This window comes from Podarcis melisellensis (assembly GCF_964234715.1).
Source record: "Podarcis melisellensis genome assembly, chromosome: 7".
Lineage (NCBI taxonomy): Eukaryota > Metazoa > Chordata > Lepidosauria > Squamata > Lacertidae > Podarcis > Podarcis melisellensis.
The window spans coordinates 34,822,453-34,846,398 of NC_138539.1; the positions used below are offsets into that span (position 1 = coordinate 34,822,453).

Consider the following 23,946-nt stretch of genomic DNA (forward strand, 5'->3'; position numbering starts at 1 on the left):
CTGAAACATTTAGTTATTGCTTTGAAAACTTTCAATATCCTTTCCTCAATTGCGGCTAGAACTAGTGTGATGATGGGTACATGAACTGCTGGACCAGTCTGCAGCTGCCCAGTGTGGTGGATCACTGAATTGCAGCTGGCAACTTGAAGAACTTACTGGGTTCACTCTCCCCATCCACCCAGGCTGGCCAATTGATTCTTCTGGGCAGGACAGAGTATATACAGGGCTTCATGTTCTACCTGAGCTTTGCTTAAGCAGCTCATTGAGCTCTCATATGTTCTTGCATCCTTGCTTATTCCTTAGTCAGATTTTTGATGCTGGACCCTGCTTTGTGGTTTGTCCTTGACTTTCATTGACTCGGCAATGATTTTCCCTTGGCTCACCTGGGACTGCTGCCCATAAGGTAAAGGTAAAGGGACCCAGGTCCAGTCGTGGCTGACTCTGGGGTTGCGGCACTCATCTCGCTTTATTGGCCGAGGGAGCCGGTGTACAGCTTCTGGGTCATGTGGCCAGCATGACTAAGCTGCTTCTGGTGAACCAGATCGCCCCATAATGTTTAGCAATTGTAGTGTGTGATATGACGTCATCACACTGTCTGTTTCCCTGCCTCCTTCCCCCTATACAGTAGCCAGTGATGTGGAGCAAGAGCCCGGATGTTGCACATTTCCCTTACTAAGCTAGATTGGAGTTGGACAGAGACAGGGGAAACAATCTGCAGCTACCATTCCCTGCAGCACCCCCACAGTGGTGTTGTGTTCAATTGCACCCTGTGTTTCCTACCTTGTCTTCTCTTACAGCCTTGGTGCAAGTAAAAGATTTTGTATCTCTCCCTCTGTTTTCCTCCCTGGCGCAATACCGGGACAGCTTCCTTCTGTCTGTTTGTACCGCTGTGTCTTGGGTCACCTCCAGGTTGTTTGTATTTTGCAGGAGGGATTCAAGCAGATATCAGAAACTTAAGTTTCTGAAATTAAAGTGAATTAAAGCACTTAGTTACTTTAATGTAACAAATCTACTTAAAACCAACAAACAAACTGGACCTTTTGTGGTTAGGAGAGTGCTGGCAAAATGTACTGGAAAGTGCATAATGGGAAGACATATAGGCACTGCACAAGCAAATTGGGATGGATGCTTCTTCTTGTTGTTTGTTTTGTTAAATAGCATACCACCCTTCATTTGAAAATCTCGAGGCTGTTCACAATATAAAAATACAAGATAAAATACATAATAAAACCCAACCAAAGCAAAACAATAACCCCTCTCCCACAAATACATTTAAAATGATACAGGACATTAATTAGCCAAAGGTCTGGTTGAAGAGGAATATTTTTCCTGCTCCCTAAACGTGTATAATGAAGCCACTAGGTGAGTCACACTCCAGACCTCTTGGGAAGGAGGCACACAAAGAAGGGCCTCAGAAGATGATAGCAGGGTCTGGGTTGCCTCATATGGGGAGAGGCAGTCAAGGTATTCTGGTTCTGAGCTACTTAAGTCAGTATAGGTCAAAACTAGCACCTTGAATTGGGCCTGGAAACTAATTGGCAGTCAGTGCACCTCACCTTTCCAAGATATCCCTTGTTCTTTGTTGTCAGTAGCTAACCTCTCTTCCCATTCCTTCCTTGTTCACCCACTGCAGGGATATGGCCCTCCAGATGTTGTTGTACTCCCATTCCCATTAATCCCAGCCACCATGGCCAATGTTGAAGGATGTTGGGTACTGTAGTTCGGCTTCTGGAGAGCCATAAACTCTCTATCCCTGACCTAAGGCAATCTGCTGTTCCTATGAATGACCACGCCACTTCTTTGTCCTATACAATGTACCTAGCACATTCTTAAAGGTAAAGGGACCCCTGACCATTAGGTCCAGTCATGACCGACTCTGGGGTTGCGGCGCTCATCTCGCTTTACTGGCCAAGGGAGCCGGCGTACAGCTTCCGGGTCATGTGGCCAGCATGACTAAGCCACTTCTGGCGAACCAGAGCAGCACACGGAAATGCCGTTTACCTTCCCGCCAGAGCAGTACCTATTTATTTACTTGCACTTTGATGTGCTTTTGAACTGCTAGGTTGGCAGGAGCAGGGATCAAGCAATGGGAGCTCACCCCGTTGTGGGGATTCGAACCGCTGAGCTTCTGATCGGCAAGTCCTAGGCTCTGTGGTTTAACCCACAGCGCCACCCACGTCCCTAGCATTCTTAGCACCAAATAAATAGTGAGCAGAGCAGTGGCAGCTGTTTCTTGAATGAACGGCAGAGGGCAGATCATACAGAAATCCTCCTCCTTGGAATTGCCCTGTCTCCACCAGGCTTGAGGACTTGAGGTCTATTTTGTCATATTACAGTCTTCTAAATCAGCAGCTATAATTTAAAAGGACATTGTCAACCCCTTTGAGGAGCTTAATGTCCATTTTGGAGCAATTGGAGGATATGAGTTATGACTATGGGAATTTAATTTCTGTGTTTAGATTGTAAAACCCACAGCATAAAAGAAAAACCCACCCTGAACTGCAGCTATCGAGTAGCGTGAAAATTATTATCTCTCTGCTGAATTTTGTAACGTGCCATCATTCTTCCTGCTCTGAACTCCTATATCACTAATGGGTTGGAGTTGTATTCTGGAAAGTCATGATTGTTTGTTTAAATCTTAGGCACAATAGGAGAAACTGTTTATGACCACTTGATCACCAGCCTGCCTATACATCTGCGCTTGCATAGATGCATGTAAATTCACGGGTCTATTTTGAACTGAAGGAAGTCACTGTCTTTTTAATACGTACCTGCCTCCTGTAGTAATTGAAACAGTGTTTGTATTTCAGCTGGACAGAATACTTAACAGGTTCTGAATACAGGCTCAAATCATTGTCACATGTGATTAACTCAACAGGGGGGGAATGGTGGAGGTTTAAAGGAGTATTCTTCTTAATTCCCCTACTTTCTCTCTTCCTCCAAATACATGAGAAATCAAAAGGAGACTGCTTTTTTAAGGACTCTCGTCTTACCCATGCCAACAGATCTAAAGAACCTTGTTTTTCTAAAGAAAAGTTTTTTGTGATTTGGGGCCTGGCTTTCTGCTGGTAAGCAGTACTCAGTAATTAAATAATAATAATAAAAATACTTATGAATGTGTTTGTGGCAGGGGGTGGGGTAAGGGGGTTTATTGGTTTATGGTGGTGGTTTTTTCCTTGTTCTTATTGTGTATTTTGAGTTTTTATCTTGCATGTTTATGTTGTGAACTGCCCTGAGATCTACAGATAAAGGGAGGTATACAAATCGAATCAATCAATCAATCAATAAAAATAAGGAATCACAACTTTTATGAAATTAATTATTCATATGTCTATGTCTTCCAAGGTTCTATAATGGATATTACCAATTACTAGGAAAACTTTTTTTATAAAGAAGCTGGATTTTTAGATGGCAAAATTTACCTGTTAATTTTCAATAGCTAAGGAAAAGCAATACTTTTCAGAAATAGGGTAACATATAAGCACATCAAGTTTTATAAGGAATGGAAATTTGACACAGATTATTACCAGTGCTAATATGGCAGCTTCTCTGTGAATATTCAGTGAATACTTCTGCGCAGGATTAGCCCCCTATGGCATAGAAGGTTTTGGTGCTAGAGGGTCACGTGGATGAGTTATTGAAAGGACAGGGTTTGGGGGTACTGAAAAGGCATGAGATTGGTAGGCAAGGCTTCAGACTCTTCTCTGGGAAGGGATGATTTCTAATTGGGACTGCAGAACAAGGGAATATTTAACCTTATCTTCCAAGCTGCAGTTTCTGCAAAGGAAAAAAAACCTCCCTGTGCTGAAATAAGTGGTGGGGGGTGGGGAGGCTCCAATTGGCACCAATGGGAGCTCCCTGCCCCATTGCTAATTGCAATGCAGATATGCCCTTTTTGGGGTCAGAAATCACAGCTGAGGAGAGAAGGGTAAAACCTTCCCTCATGCTGCAGTCGCAATTCAAAATCACCCACACAGGCACACACACTTATTAAGTAAAGCAGAATGTCCTTTGATCAGTCATTCTTTTTTGACCTGAAAAGGGGATTTACGTGGCTGTTCTGTGAGGGGCAACTTGGCCTTTGCTGTAGCTCATCTCTACTCCCTTGTTAGGGGTGGAGTCACCTGTGACTGCTGTTGCTTTGACTTGACAGCAACAGGAGGTGGCAGTGTCCCCCGAGAGAATCTGGAACCAGAGGTGGAGAAGGCAGTCCTATGGGAGCAGGTAACAAAGGTGGAAAATCTTGGCCCCAGAGGAGGATGTGCAAGACTTCTCTGTACAAGAAAAAGAAAGAGGTCAAAAGAGCTGAAGGGGTGAGAGACAGAGGGTGGGAAGCTGATAGACTTAGTGGGTCTGGATGTTCCATGTCTGAGAAGCACAGAATCATCAGAAACTAACAGAAGAACTATCAACTATCAGTCTTTTTAGGGAAATGAATAAAGGGATTCAAGATTGTCAGGAGTTGCAGAATGAGGATGAAGAAAACTGCTGGCTGCATGACATCACTCCGGTTCTTACCAGCAAGCCTTGAAGCCCTCTTTTTCAGAAAAGGGAACATATGGCTGCTTATGAACGAGAGCTTCCCTCAATCCCTGGAAAGATGATGACATAGGCTTGTTCAGATGTTACAATGAACATAGTTGTGTCTATGCATGTACAAGGGTTTATGTGAAAAAGGGCACAGATATTAGGGTTGCCATACATCCGGAATTTCCCAGATATTTCCAGAATACTGCAGCCGCAAGCAGTGTCCAGGCAGAAATCGGCTAAACGTCTGGGAAAATCCAGACGTACGGAAGCCCATGACGGCAGTGTCATTTTTGCTGATTTTGAGGAGTAGCTCAAAAACTTTTCTGTCTGGATTTTGAAATATGGCAACCCTCACACATATTGATTTCTACAGCTCACCTGTTGTGCACACAAATTGTACGTTTGCTGAATGTGAACACCCCACACCTTTTACTCCTGCAGTATCTGTCCTGCAGAACTTTGTGGGTTCAATTAAAGCATGATGTATTATTTCCTTAAGAAAAATTAAGAGGCATTAGGCACGGAATGCACATTTGCAATGAAGGTAAATGGCATGTCTTGTTATACTTATTTTTTAAAAAATGAAATGACAGGGTTTTCCTCTCCTAAACACAAGCTGGCTGAAATCAATGAATATTTTCCTCCAAGTATTTTACTTCCCAATAAATTTTCTAAGAATTTGAGCACACTTAAAAGGAAGTGGCTCATCTGATTTCATTGAAGCTACTTCCTCATAAGTGTACTTTAACTTTGTATGCGCCTTATTAGTTGTACTTATTAGTCACTCCCCCCTCCCCCCAAAATAAACTAAAACTACAAAAATGCACATTTAAAGCCAAGTATAAAGCAATCTAAAATACGTAAGTAAAAAATATTTTTAAAAGATATAACCCGACACACTAAAAGATAAGCATTATTAGGAAGGAAGGAAGGAAGGAAGGCTCCCTGATTTCAGTAGAACTAAATTGGTTAGGAAAGAATTCCTTTTAATATGATTCTGTTTTATGTGCTTTTTTAGCCTTAATAGGATAATGGATATCAGAAAGTGTAAGAAATTTTGCAATAAAAGGCAAGTATAATTTCCACTGATGTGCGCAGTCTGTGCTGAACCCCCCTGCCACCCATCCAGACTGGGAGTAGGAGCTGGCATGGGTGAAAGACCTTCCCTGTTGGTATTTTAAGGAGCACCATTTCAGATCCCCCTAAACTAGAACAATGTCTGTCATTCTGTCTGGCTGCTGCGTGTACAAGAATATTGGAGAAAGAAGTCTGAGGTGCAGAAAGTAGCAAGGGATCCAAACAACTTTCCTCTTGCTACCCCCAAACTACTTCTAAATGGGGCAGCTGCATGCAGTCTTTCTCATCCTGACAGATCCTGTTCTCTCCTGGCAGCAGAGGGCAGTGTGGAAGTAACTCTGGGCTATCAATGCCCATGTTTCAAGAGCTCATGGGATATGGGACCAATGTTTGCAGTGCCTTCTTGCTTGTTGGTTCTCTTGTCGGCGGGTGTTTGCTTGGGGGCCTGCTACTTTCATCCCTTGCTAGTGAAGTGGAACTATTCCTTTGCTGTTGAATGAACTGAGAAAAGAGAGGACATTGGACTGATAAAGGTGGGCATCCTCTGAGTTCACATCCCCTCTCAGTAGATACTGGACGGGCAGCCCCCATCACAGCAGAAAGAATTCTGCAGAGCAGGAGTGGGGAGAATCTCGCTTGGACGACATGTTTCTGTTTAGCCAACTTGTGTAACAATCAAGTCAGTTAAATGCAAATCTATAAAAGATGATAAGTGGACCCAGCTTCCTTTTAATAGGCAACACACAAGCAGGGCAGTTGAAGCCAAGACAAATTTTTCCTTGTCAGCGTCACTATTTTGCAGTTGAACATTGTGGTTGTATGTTTTAGGCAAGACGTCTTTGTGTGCAGTGTGCTCACAACACTACCTCGGCTACTCAAGGCGTTATCATTAAGATGCTAAAAAGGGTCATTGGTTGATGCTAAAAATGCATTTAAAAATTCTGTTCGCATACAGTGGCTTCTTTTTTAAAAAAAACAACAGGTTGCGTTATAACAAAATTCTTTATTCAGTGTATAAGGGGTTTTGTTACAACATGACCTTTTAAAAAACCAAAACTAAAAGAAACCCACTCTGTGATGTCACTGTGTATGAGCAGAATTTTAACATGTATTTTTTATTTTTTTGCATCAAAAATGCTCTTTTTCTCAGCTTTGTGATACAATGTCTTGAATAGTTGACTCTGGGGTTTTCACTAAACTGCCCATGAATGCTGAAACCATCTGTTTTTCTGGACGTTTGTCAGGGTGAGTGTGGCAGAGGCAGCTGTCTGAAAAGGGACGCTTTGGATGATGAACCAGACCATTGTTTCGGAGCAATTCTCTTGCATTCAGAGGCTCTACCCAAGCGTGCTATGGAGCAATCAAAATCAAACTATTGTTTGTACCGATCATACCGAACTGAAAAGAAGGTGGTGGGATGACCCCATTGTCGATGCAAAGTCTTGTTCAGAGCATCTGTATCCTGGCCAAGATGTAACCGCAGTAGGAAACACACTTGGAAGCTAGAGGGCTCATGCACCCTACTGGGGGTGGGGAAGAGAAAAGATCATGCCAGACTAAGCTCTAGCTCGAAGCAAAAAATCTGAAGATGCAGGTCTGCTGGCATTGCCAGCAGTTTCCCTTTGCAAAAATTGTTGACATTAGCACTTATTAATCAATTAAAGCGGATTGGTTTTGCTAAATGCAAACTGGAATTGCTATAAGCAGGATAATTACTAAATATATTTGCTTGGACTTCTAAATGTCAGCGAAGTGGAGGGTGGTGGGGTTTTTTTTGGTTTTTTTGCAGCATCGGAAAATGACATTTTTTTTATTGCTCATTAAGAATCATTCACTCCAGTTTCATGCACAATTTAAAGATTTCATAATTTATTTATGATAGAAATAGTGACTGAATCAAAACATATTGTCAAGTTCGTTGCTCTATTAAATATGGCTTTTATAAAATAAATAAAAATCCATGAAAGATCATCTTCAGCTTATTCATTGAAGGTTATAGATTTTAGTTTAGAATATAGCTGCACTTCATCCATTAACATCTAAGCTTTTTCAGTTGGCCTTGTCACTTCATTGCTTGCATACTAATATCTCCTCATATAAAATTTAATCTGTCGAACTAAATGAAGACATTAGTGGCTGAAAGACATCTTTCATTAAGCAATTAACAAATCTTTCTAACAAATCTACAAAAGCATATGTGTTTATATTTAATAAGTATTTGTATGATCAGGCAATTACTATACATGAGGACATCTTGTTTTTATTTAGTTCTGAATATTTCATATTTTAAGCTCCAATTAAAATGGCAGTAGTGACTTGGTAACTATAACTATACCATAAAAATCAACAAATTTCATTGGAATGGATTGAGTTACCAGTCGTCTTCCAAACCAAAAATCAAAATAATCATGCAATTCTGACCCCAAGTTATAACTTAGTTGTTTTCTCACAGATTTCCACTACCAGACTTTATTTGTTGTTGAATGAAAATCCAAAGGTAGAAATGAGTGCAACAAACCTGACTCCAATTGTAGTTAGGTAATGTACCCCTACAATTTACAATGTGGTATGCATGAGGTTAAATTAACCAATAATATTTTAGTAACCAAATTGTAGCGGACTGTTCGTCACACTGTACCCAGTTCTGCTAAGTCAGGGAAAAGCACATGGCAAATTCTTATTTGAATGGTTGTTTTTGTTGTTTAGTCATTCAGTCATGTCCGACTCTTCGTGATCCCATGGACCAGAGCACGCCAGGCACTCCTGTCTTCCACTGCCTCCCGCAGTTTGGTCAAACTCATGCTGGTAGCTTCAAGAACACTATCCAACCATCTCGTCCTCTGTCGTCCCCTTCTCCTTGTGCCCTCACTCTTTCCCAACATCAGGGTCTTTTCCAAGGAGTCTCCTCTTCTCATGAGGTGGCCAAAGTATTGGAGCTTCAGGATCTGTCCTTCCAGTGAGCACTCAGGGTTGATTTCCTTCAGAATGTATAGCTTTGATCTTCTTGCAGTCCATGGGACTCTCAAGAGTCTCCTCCAGCACCATAATTCAAAAGCATCAATTTGAATGGTAGCATCTCAGAATGCAGATAATGGATGGTGTGTTCAAGTGACCATCAGGAAGCATACGTCACATGGCCTAGATCAGCTGTATCTTGCCAGCAATAAAGAACTGAAAGCTAAACAATAAAAGTGCAGCAGTAAAAAATTAAAGTACTAACAACTTTGTGTTGGTAACACTAAATAAGGAAGGTGGGATGTACTAAAATGATGACCATCTGCACTGACTAACATGGCATTAAAATAGCTTTGCTAATGCTTTCTGCCTTGTCTAGTCTGTTTATATCAGTTTCTGTAGGGAGAGTGTCATGATTTGCAGATTTGTTTGGGTTATCCTTTTATCTGTTGCCATTGGTTGTACTTCGTTTTCCCACCAGCATCATCTGTTACCAGTGGGGCTCCCAGCTGATGAGATACTTGATAATGTCACTGATAATCTTTTAGTTCTTCATATGAGATATAGGAACATATAAAACTGCCTTGTGTCCAGTCAGCCCATTGGTACATTAAGCTCATCATAGTCTACACTTAGGACGCAGGTGGCGCTGTGGGTTAAACCACAGAGCCTAGGACTTGCCGATCAGAAGGTCGGCGGTTCAAATCCCTGTGATGGGGTGAGCTCCCGTTGCTTGGTCCCTGCTCCTGCCCACCTAGCAGTTCGAAAGCACGTCAAAGTGCAAGTAGATAAATAGGTACCACTCTGGCAGGAAGGTAAACGGCATTTCCATGCACTGCTCTGGTTCGCCAGAAGCGGCTTAGTCATGCTGGCCACATGACCCGGAAGCTGTATGCTGGCTCCCTCGGCCAGTAAAGTGAGATGAGCGCCACAACCCCAGAGTCGTCCATGACTGGACCTAATGGTCAGGGGTCCCTTTACCTTTACCTTTAGTCTACACTTGCCCCCAATGGCACTTCAAGGTTTCACATGGGGGGTATTCCCACTGCTACCTTGAGATGCCAGGGATTCAACCTCTGCCTTGGACGTAGAGAAAAAGCTGGGATATAAGTACAGCCAATCAATCAAATAATTGGAGCATTCCTAGCTGAGATGTTCCATTCTCCCACCCCTTGTATCCAGGGGCGGAGCAAAGTGGGTGTGGTCTGCCCTGGGTGTCACCTCCAAGGGTGTGTGTGACAAACTGCTGTGCAGCACTCAATGTCTGTGAGAGACATCGTGGCTTTCGGTCTGCCCGCCAGCTCCCCCTCAGGTCACACCATTTTTGCTGGCAAAAATAATAATAATTCAATGTGTGTGTGTGGGGGGGTGACAATAAATTTTCTGCACTGGGTACCACCTGACCTTGCTACGCCACTGTGTATGTCCCCCACCTTTCCTGCCAATTTTAACATCATTAGTGCATTACCTAGGGAATTTTCTTGTCCACTGTCGAAAATTCCCTTCAGCAACCCCTTCCCCCATCCCAACTCTTGCTTAGTGTTCCCTCCCCCGACCTGCCCCCGCCCCCAGTCTAAAGAGTGCATTCTGGAAGTGCTAATATCCCTTAAGAAAAAGGAAACTTGGAGAATAATGGCGCTGTACTTAAAAGTAAGAAAAATATATGGTTACAACTTTAACCAAAAGTGGATGAACAGTTACAGTATTCTTGTTTTGTTTTAATGCATTTTATTGTACATTATATCTTGTAAGTTGTAGTTTCTGTAATTTGCTTTGGGATTCTTTCTGGCAGTGGTGCATGAATTGAATGCACTAAAATTGAATTGTAAATTGAAATTAAATTGAAATTATGGTAGGAAAATATGCACCAGAAGTCTAGTGAAACCAGCCACCATATTTCTAGGAGATCTCCAGTTTTGGCTTTAGAAAAGCAAATGAAGCTAACAGCCTGGTGTAGAGAGAAAAGCCCAGAACCAGCCAAGTTGGAGAGGGTGCCAGTCCTCTAGCCTTTATCTGTATATTACTCCAGTAACCACATGGTCCCATCTGTCTGCAGTCACTGCCTGGAAGAAGCAAACAGCAGCTTCAGACAGTCAGGTGAAGCAGTACTTACGTACGCCATGGCTTAGATAACAGCCAGATGCAAGTCAAGAACCATGCCCTTTCTCACTCTCAGGGGTGAAGGACTTTTTTTTTACCCCAGGGGCTGCATCTCCTGCTGGTCAACCTTCTGAGGGTTGTATACCAGCAGGTACAGCAACAGATGTGACAAAAGTTAGCCCTGCAACAGTTAGAGGTTTTTAGATAGAGATACATGCATATGGCTCCATTCTTCATCCAAACAATCAAGAGAAGAAGAGGAGGAGTTTGGATTTGATATCCCGGTTTATCACTACCCTAAGGAGTCTCAAAGCGGCTAACATTCTCCTTTCCTTTCCTCCCCCACAACAAACACTCTGTGAGGTGAGTGGGGCTGAGAGACTTCAGAGAAGTGTGACTAGCCCAAGGTCACCCAGCAGCTGCATGTGGAGGAGTGGAGACGCGAACCCGGTTCCCCAGATTATGAGTCTACCGCTCTTAACCACTACACCACACTGGCAGTATTTCAGTTCAAGAACACATTGCAACCAAGCAAAAACTCTTGAGGAGGGCATAGAGTAGGACCAGTGAGTGGTGTGACGTACAAAGGGGGTGTGGCCTGAGAAGAGTCCCACAGGCTACATAGAGAGGCCCAGAGGTCCACATTTGGCTCCAGGTCCTGTGGTTTCCCCAGGCCTGCTTTATCTAGAGACTTCTCTTGCAGCCTAAATCATGGCTGCATGTTGCACATGCACGGACACATATCCTGGCATCTTCATAAATTGGACGTTGAAGCCATTGTTTGAAGGGGGCTTGCAAATAATGTTTTGAGGGGGCCTAATTTGCATTTGCTTGCTTGTTTTTATTAATATTTTTATTGAAAGAATTACAATTATAAAGAAATAAAGGAAGGGTGGAAAAGAACAAAGATGCACACACACACACACACACACACACACACACACACACACACACGTAATATGCTCCCATACACTCTTACATAAACCGATGTAGTGTTATTATCCTAATACATATATAGATGTTAATAGTCTACTGTATTCTGTATAAACACATATCTTGCTCATACCCTGACATCGCTCAGATTTCCTGGAATGCTCCCTAGCCAGTGGGATATGATTTAGACTCACGAAGAAGCACTGCTCTTCGAAGAACAAATCCAGGCATAGTGAAATAACATCTAGGGACTTGATGATATTGGCATACATAAGAAGGTAAACACATTTGATAGTAACTAACATGCAGTTCATTTTACATAGACCAAACACATTTACAATGTTCTATCTGCACAGATTTTCAGTCTTTCTGAACTGAGAAATTAACTCTTAACAAAGTTGAATAACAATCACTTTTAAGAATATTTTTTGATATGAAGAGAAAAGCTGCTACTTTAAGAGTATCCCAACACATTTTAAGGTACAATGGATGTCCTGTCAGAAATTTATGATACACAATGGAAAGTACAAATGGAAAGTGGGGGTGGCCAACAGATAGGACCTGATATGAAATGAAGCTTCCCAAAATAAGCATTAGTGTGTTGATTGTCTGGAAAGTGGAATAGCTCAAAATTAAACTAAACTAAGTGCTCTAGTCAGATTGTATACCAAGAAGGAAATGCCTGTAGCCACCAAGCTACTAATCACGAATGAGGTCTTCCCCAAAGCTTGGATGTGTCTAGCAGAGGTAGGCAAGTGACTCATGGAAAAAAAGACCTACAGCTATGGAGTTATTTAAATTCAGCCACCAAGGATTTCTCTCCACTTACAAAACATTTGTTGTTCTTGTATCCAATATGCAAGTGAAGATTCTAATATTCTCAACCTCACTGCTAAACTGACCAACACAATAGTAGCTTTACCTCATGGCATTCTTAAAGTAAAGGTAAAGGTAAAGGTACCCCTGCCCAGTACGGGCCAGTCTTGCCAAACTCTAGGGTTGTGCGCTCATCTCACTCTATAGGCCGGGAGCCAGCGCTGTCTGCAGACACTTCCGGGTCACGTGGCCAGCGTGACGAAGCTGCATCTGGCGAGCCAGCACAGCACATGGAATGCCGTTTACCTTCCCGCTGGTAAGCGGTCCCTATTTATCTACTTGCACCCGGAGGTGCTTTCAAACTGCTAGGTTGGCAGGCGCTGGGACCGAACGACGGGAGCGCACCCCGCCACGGGGATTCGAACCACCGCCCATGCGATCGGCAAGTCCTAGGCGCTGAGGTTTTACCCACAGCGCCACCCGCGTCCCTCATGGCATTCTTACTCAGCCTAAATAAGAGTAACAATAGTAGGCAAATGATCCTAGTAAAGAAGATAGCACAGTAGGACGGAAGGGTCCCAGTAGTACTGGAACAAGAGCACAGCACATTTTCTGGGGTTAGCACCCATGTCCCTCTATCGGAGACAGCAACATTATATCCACAAATCTACTCAGCCCTTGCATACAAGAGATAGCTCAGTAAGCATAGAACTGGGGAGTGAAATGTGATGCGCTGTCCTGAAACACGTTGTGGTGAAGCAGAAATGAGAAGCGTATGGCCCCACAGATGTTTTGGGACTCCAAACTCCATCAGCCCCAGCCAGCATGGATAATAATAGTCAGGAACAGGGGCGCCGACTTATAAAAAATATTGGGGGGGGGCGGGGGCCCATACCGACTTATAAAAAATATTGGGGGGGGCCCAAGACCTCCAAACCGCTGCTGCTGGGGGAACGAAAGGGGCGAGCCCCGGGCTGCCCCGACCTTAAGTGAACCTGTGAGGGCCCGCCCTTTGCGGCAGCCGATTGGCTGCCGCCGTGGGCGGTGAATATTAATGAGCTAGGGGGAATCCCCGCTTCTCGCGGGGCTGACGCCAGTCCCACGAGATTGTTGATGGGTCGAGAGCCCGCAACCCCACCCCCTCTCTAGATCGGGAGTGGCTTTGTTTTAACTCATTACTGAATGTATTTTAAAAGGTAACTATCGTCAAACAAGGAAAATAAAAAATACCAACATAATTTTGTGATTTTACAAAGCATAATATAACTAATAATTTTCTTAAATTATTGGGGGGGCGGAGCCCCCCAAATGAATTTTTGAGGGGGCTCGGGCCCCCTCAGGCCCCATGGAGTCGGCGCCTATGGTCAGGAATGATGGGAGTTGTAATCCAATAACATGTGGAGGCCCATCTGGAGGCTCCTTGGGTTCTAGGACTACTTCCTTTGTAGAATGTCTCTTACATGCCATGTGTTGTCTCACATATTGCTGCAACTAGACACACTCAGTGGTGTAGCGTGGGGGATGCAGGGGGGGCGGCCGCACCGGGCGCAACATCTGGGGGTTAGGGGGCACAAATCCACGGGTTAGGGGGCGCAAATTACTTGCCTTGCCCCGGGTGCTGACAACCCACGCTACGCCACTGGACACACTCCTTGCTGTCTCAAATAGCATAACAACAACAGCATGAATGTAACAAGATATAAAGTCAACTAAGAGAGCTTAGTTTTAGAATGTCGCTACTATACACAATTGCATTATTTATTTTACATGAGTGAACAGGCAGAAGGAAGTAAAAAAAATTTTTAATGACATAAAAAAGTAAGAGAAGCCTTCCTGATCAGGCCAGTAGCCCATCTAGTCCAACATCCTTTTCTCACACAGGCCAACTAGATGCCTGTGAGGCACCTGCAAGCAGGATGCAGCACAAGCAAAGTCCCCCCTCCCCACTGGGTTTTCCAGCAACTGGTACTCAGAGGCATTACTGCCTCTGACCTTGGAGCAGAGCATAGCCATCATGGCTAGTGTCTCCTGATATCCTTATCGTCCATGAATTTATCTTTTAAAGCCATCTAAGTTGGTGGCCCTCACTGCTTCCTTTTGTCTTTTCTTTTCTCCCACCTCTCCTTTTAGTCACCAGGTTTGGGAGCTGCAACAGTGGCATTCTTCCATATCAATCAGAGTTTACCAAAAGCAGATGTGTGGTGCCTTTCAGGGACTGAATGTTTCCCAAAGCAACTCTGATTGTGAGTCAGAAATAACCATAACCAAAACATTATCTGCTGTTTCAAAGGGGAGACGCTGATATGCAGCAAATAATTGAGAAACTGACTCGTTGAGCAATTAAATTAGAAAAGTTCTTCAATCAATGTGGCAGTGTATTTAACTGCATTTGTATTTTCCCTCCTGTCTGCAGTGATCTAGTCAATCCAAGTGACAAGCAAAACTGACCAGCTCTAGCATGGTTGCCTCCACAGAATGAACTGCATCTGTCATTGAAAAAAATAGGTTAACTTTAGGATTTCCTGCTGCAATCACAGCAAAAATAGTTTTCTAAGAGGTCTCTGAACTTGTTAAATTTGTTAGTGCCATCATTGAGGGTATGCTACCATTTTGCCCCCTCAATACTAGACAAACTGGCAATGGCTAAATTGTTTATTTTTGTATTTACAGCATTACGATCCTGTCAAGGGCAAAACAATTTTATTTCTGCAAGCATAAAAAACAACAACCACGTTTCTGATAAAATCAACAGTCCAACAGGCATGTATTATGAAGTTAATAGTCTGTCAAGACATTAACAATGTTGATTCCTGAAGAGAAGTCGAGAATTTTTAAAAGACAAAACGGTGTTTATCAGATGGGACAGATTGCTGCTTGTCTGACCGACTTAGTTTGTGTGACAGAGCTATGAGCTGCCTTTGGGTTCACAAGTCCTTCAAAACCAAAGATTCATGCTAATAGAAAGCTTTTCAGTGGAAAGCTCCCAACAATCTGAATTAAAGTTTTATTTATTGGCTTTGACCATCTACTTCTGTTATCAACCATAAGGGCCCGCACACTTCATCAACTCTCAACAATAGCCGCAAGCTTGGACAATCTGTCTTGTGTCTTCATTGGGGTAAAACTTCAATGGAGCAGCATCGATTAAAGAGCAACCCACGCATAAAATGGAAACTCATTAAAATGGACTTTTTCAAAAGGGGGGAAAACCTCCATTCCAATTGAATTGAACTGTTTTTATTTAAGAGATGAAAGGTCCATTACCCAGCTATACATTCATGTGGTCTTGGCTTAAGTGCTTTCTATTTGACTTCAAACTTTGGTTCCTTCCCATGTCTTTTTGAGGCTTTCAGAGCACAATGAGAATTCAATCCTTACTGCAGACAGTGTAAACCTTATAACAACAACTCAGGGACCTTTTATGTTTATCATTTTGGCGACATCTCTTTTATCTGGGTGACTGGGGAAAGAACAACGGGGCTGCTTTCACATGTATTTGTACAGATTTTTAAACATTCTTCCAAATTAGATGGATGCCCTCTAAATAGTAGAGGAAGCTAAACATAACCCAGGTGTAGTCATTTGCATTATAGATGGAAGACTGCATAAGCGGTAGACGTCAAGATAGCTTTTCTGAAGTGTTTATATGCAAACTGACTTGCAGCTTACTGCCTGAAAACCTCACCTTGAACTTATTATGAGGGCAATAATAATATAAAAACCACACTTGGTAACCTGCGCTACATGGAAACTTTTATTTAACACACAGCATGCCTGTAAGTGTGCAATCTACAAAGCATGATCAAAGCTAAGTAATAATATTCCAATTGCCTTCGAACGAGATGATTGAACACTAAATGAAATGAACTATATTCTCAGTTACATACATATACTGAATGTCAAGGGAAATTTGTTTAACACTGTGCAGCTACAAAGAAATATTCACTGAGTCTGCTACTAAAGAGCCTGACAGTGGAGGAAAATGAATCCAAAAACATTATTTAAAAATCATTACATCATGTCCTTATGTGTTCAGATGCCTTTCAATATACAGACTCTTAAGTCCACTTCTAGTAGATTGTAAGCAATTACAATCTTTTTCAAAGTCTTGCTTTCAAACCTCATTATATAAAAAATATACTCAGCCCAAACACACTATTAGGCAACAGGATCAGTTCTCTGCAATGCTATAAAATGACTTCATCAAGAATTCAGAACCAAACTGGTTTGCTAACCAGCCAGCTGTGTAACATTGCCATTGACTTTGAAGACACAAAACTGTTAAAATATAATACAGCAAATTCAACTTTTTGACAACTTCCAAGGCCAAAATAAAATACTGTACTCTGTACAACACACATTTTCAAAAGTAAATAGATCTGGAAGGTTAATAGGATATTCCAATTCTATTTTAATATAAATCTATATATTATTTCCTAAAAAGGAACAAGAGTCAATAAAAAAGTAAACACTCCAGGAACTGCCTACCGCTTCCCTGTGTGGTGGCAAAAAGTGTCACTACTGCTTCTCAGAAAAAAATATATATTCCAAACTGACTCCACCCAGACTTGTCATTGGCTCCTTCTGGGCAGGAAGGTGTAGAAGATGCCTTCCTGACTCAATGGAACTTTGCTTAAGCATCAATGTCTTCTAGCATGTCTTGTGTTTCTGACCTTGCTCTTCAGTCCTGACTCCTGACTTGTTATACTTGTCCGGCTTTCTGGTTTGCCATCTGACTCTGAATATGATTCTGACTTAGTATTACTGATCCTACCTTCTGGTTTTCCCTTGGATTCTGATTGTCCTCGGATCCTGACTCCAAGTTCCAGGCTCTTGATTCTTTCCAAACTATTACCCAGTGGAATGATTCCTTCTCACGATCTGGACACTAAGCTTCTGTTACTGCAGTCCAAGATTGCATTTTCTTCTTCAACGGCTATGTTGTTCAAGCCCAGTTTGTGGTCAGCTAAATTGTGATTGTAGGATTATCAAGCTTTTGGCTGCTTCTCAATTTCTCTTACCTGTATTAAAACAACTGTAAACCTGCCAGCAGTCTAGCCTTGTACAGTCTCAGCCATAAAATGGTACTCTAGAGTGTAGAGGTAGAAGTAGGAGACAGAAAAAGCCCTGGTTTAGATATTTCTAATTTTATCAAAGAGGGTGGGGGGTACTCAGGATTTCATGTATGTGGAGGAAAGAGTTTCATCATAGCCCATAGCCAGCATGGGAGCAAGCATGTAACAGAGAATCTTCCGTCAACAGTTAGAAGAAAATGGTTCAGATATGCAAAAACAAAACAGGATTGCACATCACTTGCCCCATGGGACCTATTACTATGACGAATGTAACTCAGCTTGTCCGGGGTGTCACAGAGGGCCAGGGAAAATTCCATGATTACAAAAGCACATCACAATCAGGGGACTTGCCTCTAGGTCTCTGGACAACCCAGGCTGCATATTGTGTTCCATTCATAAATGTAGCCCAGCAGCAAAGTTTGGGTGTTATCATGAGATATTTTGGAAATGTATAAAATAGGGAGGTCCCAATAGACTCCTTTAATTGGATTACTACTCATTTAAGGTACTATTTCATGTGTACCTTTCAGATACTTAGTACAGGTAGAATGAACAGGGAAAAGGTGGCAAGATTAGTATCCCAGTAAACTGGGGATGGAGCAAAAAATAATTCAGGCACTGAGGTCAAGAAAGATAGTTATAGATTTGGGATTCAGTCTGGATGATATCCATGGATCCCTTCCAAACCTGTGATCCTGTGTAGGTGAGGGTAGAATATATAAGAGGAAATAATCCAAAGCAGTTGCTTTGTTAAATACTGCCATTTATGTTGCCCTTACTGAGTTGATAGTGACATCACCTTGTGAGGTAATAGAGTGTTAGCTAATACTGGGAATTGGAGACACAGAGGCATGTCTTACTCTGTGCTGGACCTAAAGCTGAGTTTGCGACTTTCCTAAAAACCACATAGGGAGGCAAGATCTGCTGGAATGTTAATGCAGTGAGCCCATAATCTTATGCTCTGTCTACATAGCCCTTCATTCCAGAGGAACCAAACCCTGAATAAATACTAGAATCGCAAATGTTTTTATTGCTCAGAGACTAGTGAGTGGGTGTGCAACAATGTTGTTGTTGTTGCTGCTGCTGCTGCTGCTGCTAGTAATAATACTGTCTTTTCCCCTAATGGGACTTAAGGTGGTTTACAGATCAAAATGGAGGGCACCATGTTGGCTATCACTCTCCTAATGGATAACCATTATTTCTATTAATACTTTCTACAGAAGGAAACTTTAACAACTCTTGTTTCCAAAACCAAACCAACCAGAAGTGTCACTTAATTCTGAATTCCTAGGTGCGTTCCAGGTACTGAGCCTCACTTGATGACAGCTTCCAACAAGTATGTGTGAGAAATCATCTATCTTTATCAAATTCTGCTTTGGAAAAACAAGTTTTTCCATTGTGAAGCAAACACTTCATTGTGCAAATTTTACCCAGCCACACTTATTCATTGGCAGCAGTGGTAACAAAAAAGTGTTTCTACAGACTATTTACAGTATAGCAAAAACATTTAGTACCAGTAGCTTAATCAAATGTAAGAACATCAGACAGATAGGGTGTTTTTTTAATTGTCTCATTTAGTTTTGAAACATAAGGCCCTGTTCACTTCATTTAAGTCTCACAATGAAGGGAAGCCTGATCAATCTGTCTTGTGTCTTCTTAGGGCGAGACTGCAATTGAGTGGAAGCAACAGATGAACAAAGCCCACATTCAAATCTGTAGCTCATTAAAATATGTTAAAAATGGGGTTAAATCTCAATTGTAAGTGAACAGTGGTTGGCTCCTTTCAGCTACATACATTTGATTAATAAACCATACATTCATTAGCTCTGAACCAGTAGTCTTCCAAGTTAAATTTGAATAAATAGCTCTACTGTTTAGACCTTTAACTAGCCTTGAAAAATGTTTAAGCAGGGAAAGTTTTCTCCTTTGGTTGTTTTGGAGAACCCCCCCACCCCCGCCCATACTGATGACAAGGAACGCATGGAAAAATATATATCAAAATGTCAATTCCTTTTTGTGACTCTTTCTGTGGGCATACAACAGAATTTAGATGATAAATAGATGATAAATAGATATAGATGATAGATAATGATGATGATGATAGATAGATAGATGATAGATAGATAGATAGATGATAGATAGATGATAGATAGATAGATAGATAGATGATAGATAGATGATAGATAGATAGATAGATAGATAGATAGATAGATAGATGATAGATAGATAGATAGATAGATAGATAGATAGATAGATAGATAATGATGATAGATAGATAGATGATAGATAGATGATAGATAGATAGATAGATAGATAGATAGATAGATAGATAGATAGACAGTGTTTTTAAAATGCATTCAGTATCAACTATTCCACAAAAACACTGTCTGTGAGGAGTGACTGTAGCCTGCTTGTAAGTGAGGGCCTAATCACATGTAGGAGATTAAGGTGAAACAGAAAAGCATGTTGCTTGGAGAGCTGTCTATAAGTCAAGGAGGAAAAGACATAGAACAGGGGTAGTCAATGTGGTACTCTCCAGATGCTAATGGACTATAGTTCCCATCCCTGACCATTGGTCATGCTGGCTGGGGCTGGGTGCTTATGTAAAGCACCATGTTGGCCATCCTTGAAGAAGTAGAGGAAGGTTCTCCTGTGCTTTTCTTTGAACCCAAAGAAGCATGGAGACAAGGATGAGTTTGTCAGAAGTGGTATATGTGCAACTTCCGGACCAACCTGAAGGGCAGCCCCATATGTAATGCTTTACATTGCTGAAGCTTCTAATGCATTGCTTGCTGCAGCCACAAATAGATATTAGCCATAGCCGGGAAATGGTGCTCTTAGCCAGTCAGGCTGCCAGTGACGATGTTGGGCAAAGGATCTCCCTCCCTACCCCAAGTATGCACCTGCTCCTCCATGGAGAGTGCATCCCTATCTAGAAAGGGCAAATTAAAATACAGTGGTACCTCGGGTTACATACGCTTCAGGTTACAGACGCTTTAGGCTACAGACTCCGCTAACCCAGAAATAGTACCTCGGGTTAAGAACTTTGCTTCAGGATGAGAACAGAAATCGTGCTCCAGTGGCGCAGCGGCAGCAGGAGGCCCCATTAGCTAAAGTGGTGCTTCAGGTTAAGAACAGTTTCAGGTTAAGAACAGACCTCCAGAACAAATTAAGTACTTAACCTGAGGTACCACTGTACAGCTCAAGAAACACATCCACAAGGCCTTTGTCTCCTCAGAACACAACCTAAGCGGAATTGTGCATAATTACATAAAATGCCAATGAACACTCATTATTTGAGAATATGCTGGGTAACCCCAAAGAGACCTGGCGCAAAAAAAGCCTTTAAGCTCTCTGCCCTCCTTAGGGCCTAACTTGTGCAGTTTCAACCAGCCTGCTTCCAACGGTGTAGTATTGAAACTGTGCAAGTCAAATGTGCGTAATGTGAGGGATTTTTTTGTGCTTGCAAATGAAAGGAAATAATCTGAATTTCCCCCCTTTTTTATAAACACAAAAGACTACATTTTGCTTTTTCTGAAAATAATCATTTTGTTTAGAAATCCTTTCAGGAGCCACGACATTCTTCTGATCACTCTGAAAAGACAGAAAGTTATATGTTGGTGTGTTTAGACTGTGATAGCCCACCCCACCCCTGTGTACAGTATTGCTTTTCTCCTACTCGGCTCTTATTGATGCCAAAAGTGGGTCAAAAAGGTAAGACTGGTCCTCCTTTGTACCCAAGCAATGGAATAACGAGGACATCTGTTTTCATATGGTTCTTGACACAGACCACCAGAAATTTGGTGTCGTGCTGTCCAACCTTGTACATCACTGTAGAACAGCATCAGATTTTCTGATTGATTCTGACAAGTCACTGACAGTTTTTGAGGTGAAATGCATACATGACAAAGGGCAAGCAGAGGCTGCATATGTCAGCCACAACTCAGCCTGGTTGCAAAACTGCATATTGCCTGTCTATACTTACCCCTGTTTGCCTGTTTCGCCTTTTCCCTATGATCTCCAACCATACACTCTCTTTTGCCCCCAGAATTTCCATGATAGGAGGTGCGTGATAATTATTTGGGGAGAAACTCAGTGCTGCAGAATTAATTCTTTGTATGAATTCATTATTATGCCCATGAGGAATACTTGATATACTTGAGTCATGGAATTGTCGGGAAACATTTGGCTGTGTTTTCACATGATTCGAGGCTACAGAACTGCGGAGTTTTGTTGTTATCCCCATGTTAACTATGCAGCACCAACTGGTTCCAATTTTCCTAGCAGAAAGTGCCTGGGATCCCAACTGCTGATGTAAAAGGGTTAACTTGGGGTATGTTTCAGTAAAATATAGACATAGATACATCAGCTGACTTCACAAGGGTTTACCAGCTTCAAAACAACAGTTCATGGGGTTAGATATGTATTTTGTTCTCTTCCATAAAGCAGATGCTATTTTGCAATTCAGTAACCTGCCAATGGGTGGCGCTGTGGTTAAAACCTCAGTGCCTAGGACTTGCTGATCGCATGGTTGGCATTTCGAATCTCCGCGGTGGGGTGAGCTCCCCTTGCTCGGTCCCTGCTCCTGCCCACCTAGCAGTTCGAAAGCACCCTTAAGTGCAAGTAGATAAATAGGTACCGCTTTATAGCGGGAAGGTAAACGGCGTTTCCGTGTGCTGCGCTGGTGCTGGCTCGCCAGCTGCAGCTTCGTCACGCTGGCCACGTGACCTGGAAGTGTCTTTGGACGGCTCCGGCTCACGGCCTCTTGAGCGAGATGAGCACGCAACCCTAGAGTCGGACATGACTGGCCCGTATGGGCTGGGGTACCTTTACCTTTAACCTGCCAACCTAGCAGTTTGAAAGCACATCAAAGTGCAAGTAGATAAATAGGTACCACTCCGGTGGGAAGGTAAACGGCATTTCTGTGCGCTGATCTGGTTCGCCAGAAGCGGTTTAGTCATGCTGGCCACATGACCCGGAGGCTGTACGCTGGCTCCCTCGGCCGATAAAACGAGATGAGCGCCGCAACCTCACGACTGGACCTAATGGTCACGACTGGACCTAATGGTCAGGGGTCCCTTTACCCCTTTACCTTTAACCTGTCATTTGTGGTAAAGCTTATAAGCCTTTAGAGGCAAAATAGGCCCACTGGAGCCTGCCAGCCATTAATACCAATAGCCTTGCCCTCTTTGGCTAAGCAGTAAGAGCTAAATGGTAAGAACTGTTCTGCAGTGGACCAGACTGCCTTGAAACATTATGAGCTTTCCTTTGCTGGAGCTAGGCAGCAAAGATAGGCAGTCATTCCAGGATTCCTGCAGTGATCAGTGGCCGGACTAGAGGATCTCAAAGGAACCCTCCCAAAGTCTATCATCCTAGGTTTTATCACAGGTAAACAGGGACTTTTGGCCACTGGGGTATTTTAGAAAAGCAGGGAGAAATACGGGACTGTGCCTAAAGTAGCAATGCAATCCTAGGCATGTTTTCTCATAAGTCAAATGTTCTTAGTCCCAAGCTGTCTGCCTAATTGTACATTTTGCTTGATTATTTAAACCCCTTGTAGCCAGGCACATCTCCCGCTGCTGTTCTTTGCTTTTGTAAGTAATATCCCCAGTGCTTGTTTCCTCTTTTTCTTTGCCTTTGTAAGTAATACTCCCAGTGCATAATTTGTAGAAAAATAAATACCAGGATTCAAGTCTGTGAGGAAACACAATCCTTCCTGTAAATTTTTAACTTCTAGGGGCTATTTTAGTTGCCTGGTAATAAGTGGAATGCACTCTGCATCAGCTCTGAGATATGCTCATTTCTTCTTTCCTTCGTGTATTTTATATGTTTCCAGGGTTGACACACATTGAGACCTGAATATGCCATCACAACCTTTGCTGTTATCTCTTCTCCTTTATGCATGACACGCTTTTGTGGCACTCTACATTGTAGCAGTACAAATTACAACAACAACAACTAATAATAATAATAATATTTTTTTTAAAAAAAAACAGTTTTGCAGCCTAATTAATCTGGAGCGCATGCTCAGAAGGAAATCCCATTGAGTTTATTGGGGATTAAAAGGTAAAGGGACCCCTGACCATTAGGTCCAGTCGTGGCCAACGCTGGGGTTGCGGCGTTCATCTCGCTTTATTGGCCAAGGGAGCCGGCGTACAGCTTCCGGGTCATGTGGCCATCATGACTAAGCCACTTCTGGCGAACCAGAGCAGCGCAAAGAAACGCCGTTTACCTTCTTGCCAGAGTGGTATCTATTTATCTACTTGCACTTTGACGTGCTTTCAAACTGCTAGGTTGGCAGGAGCAGGGACCGAGCAACGGGAGCTCACCCCGTCGCGGGGATTCAAACCGCCAACCTTCTGATCAGCAAGTCCTAGGCTCTGTGGTTTAACCCACAGCACCACCCGCATCCCATTGGGGATTAGTCCCTAGTTAATAGTCATAGGATTGCAACCTATAT

General features: G+C 42.6%; 1 protein-coding gene and 1 long non-coding RNA gene across 2 annotated transcripts in view; both read left to right on the forward strand.

Moving 5' to 3' along the window:
* Window positions 1-23,946, forward strand: part of CYP7B1 (cytochrome P450 family 7 subfamily B member 1) — a 101,665-nt gene that overhangs the window by 20,192 nt on the left and 57,527 nt on the right. The window lies entirely within an intron of this gene.
* On the forward strand, window positions 18,016-19,229 carry LOC309373456. The gene is made up of 3 exons (XR_014170049.1): window positions 18,016-18,530; window positions 18,778-18,822; window positions 19,147-19,229. It is a non-coding gene; the product is annotated as an uncharacterized lncRNA (long non-coding RNA).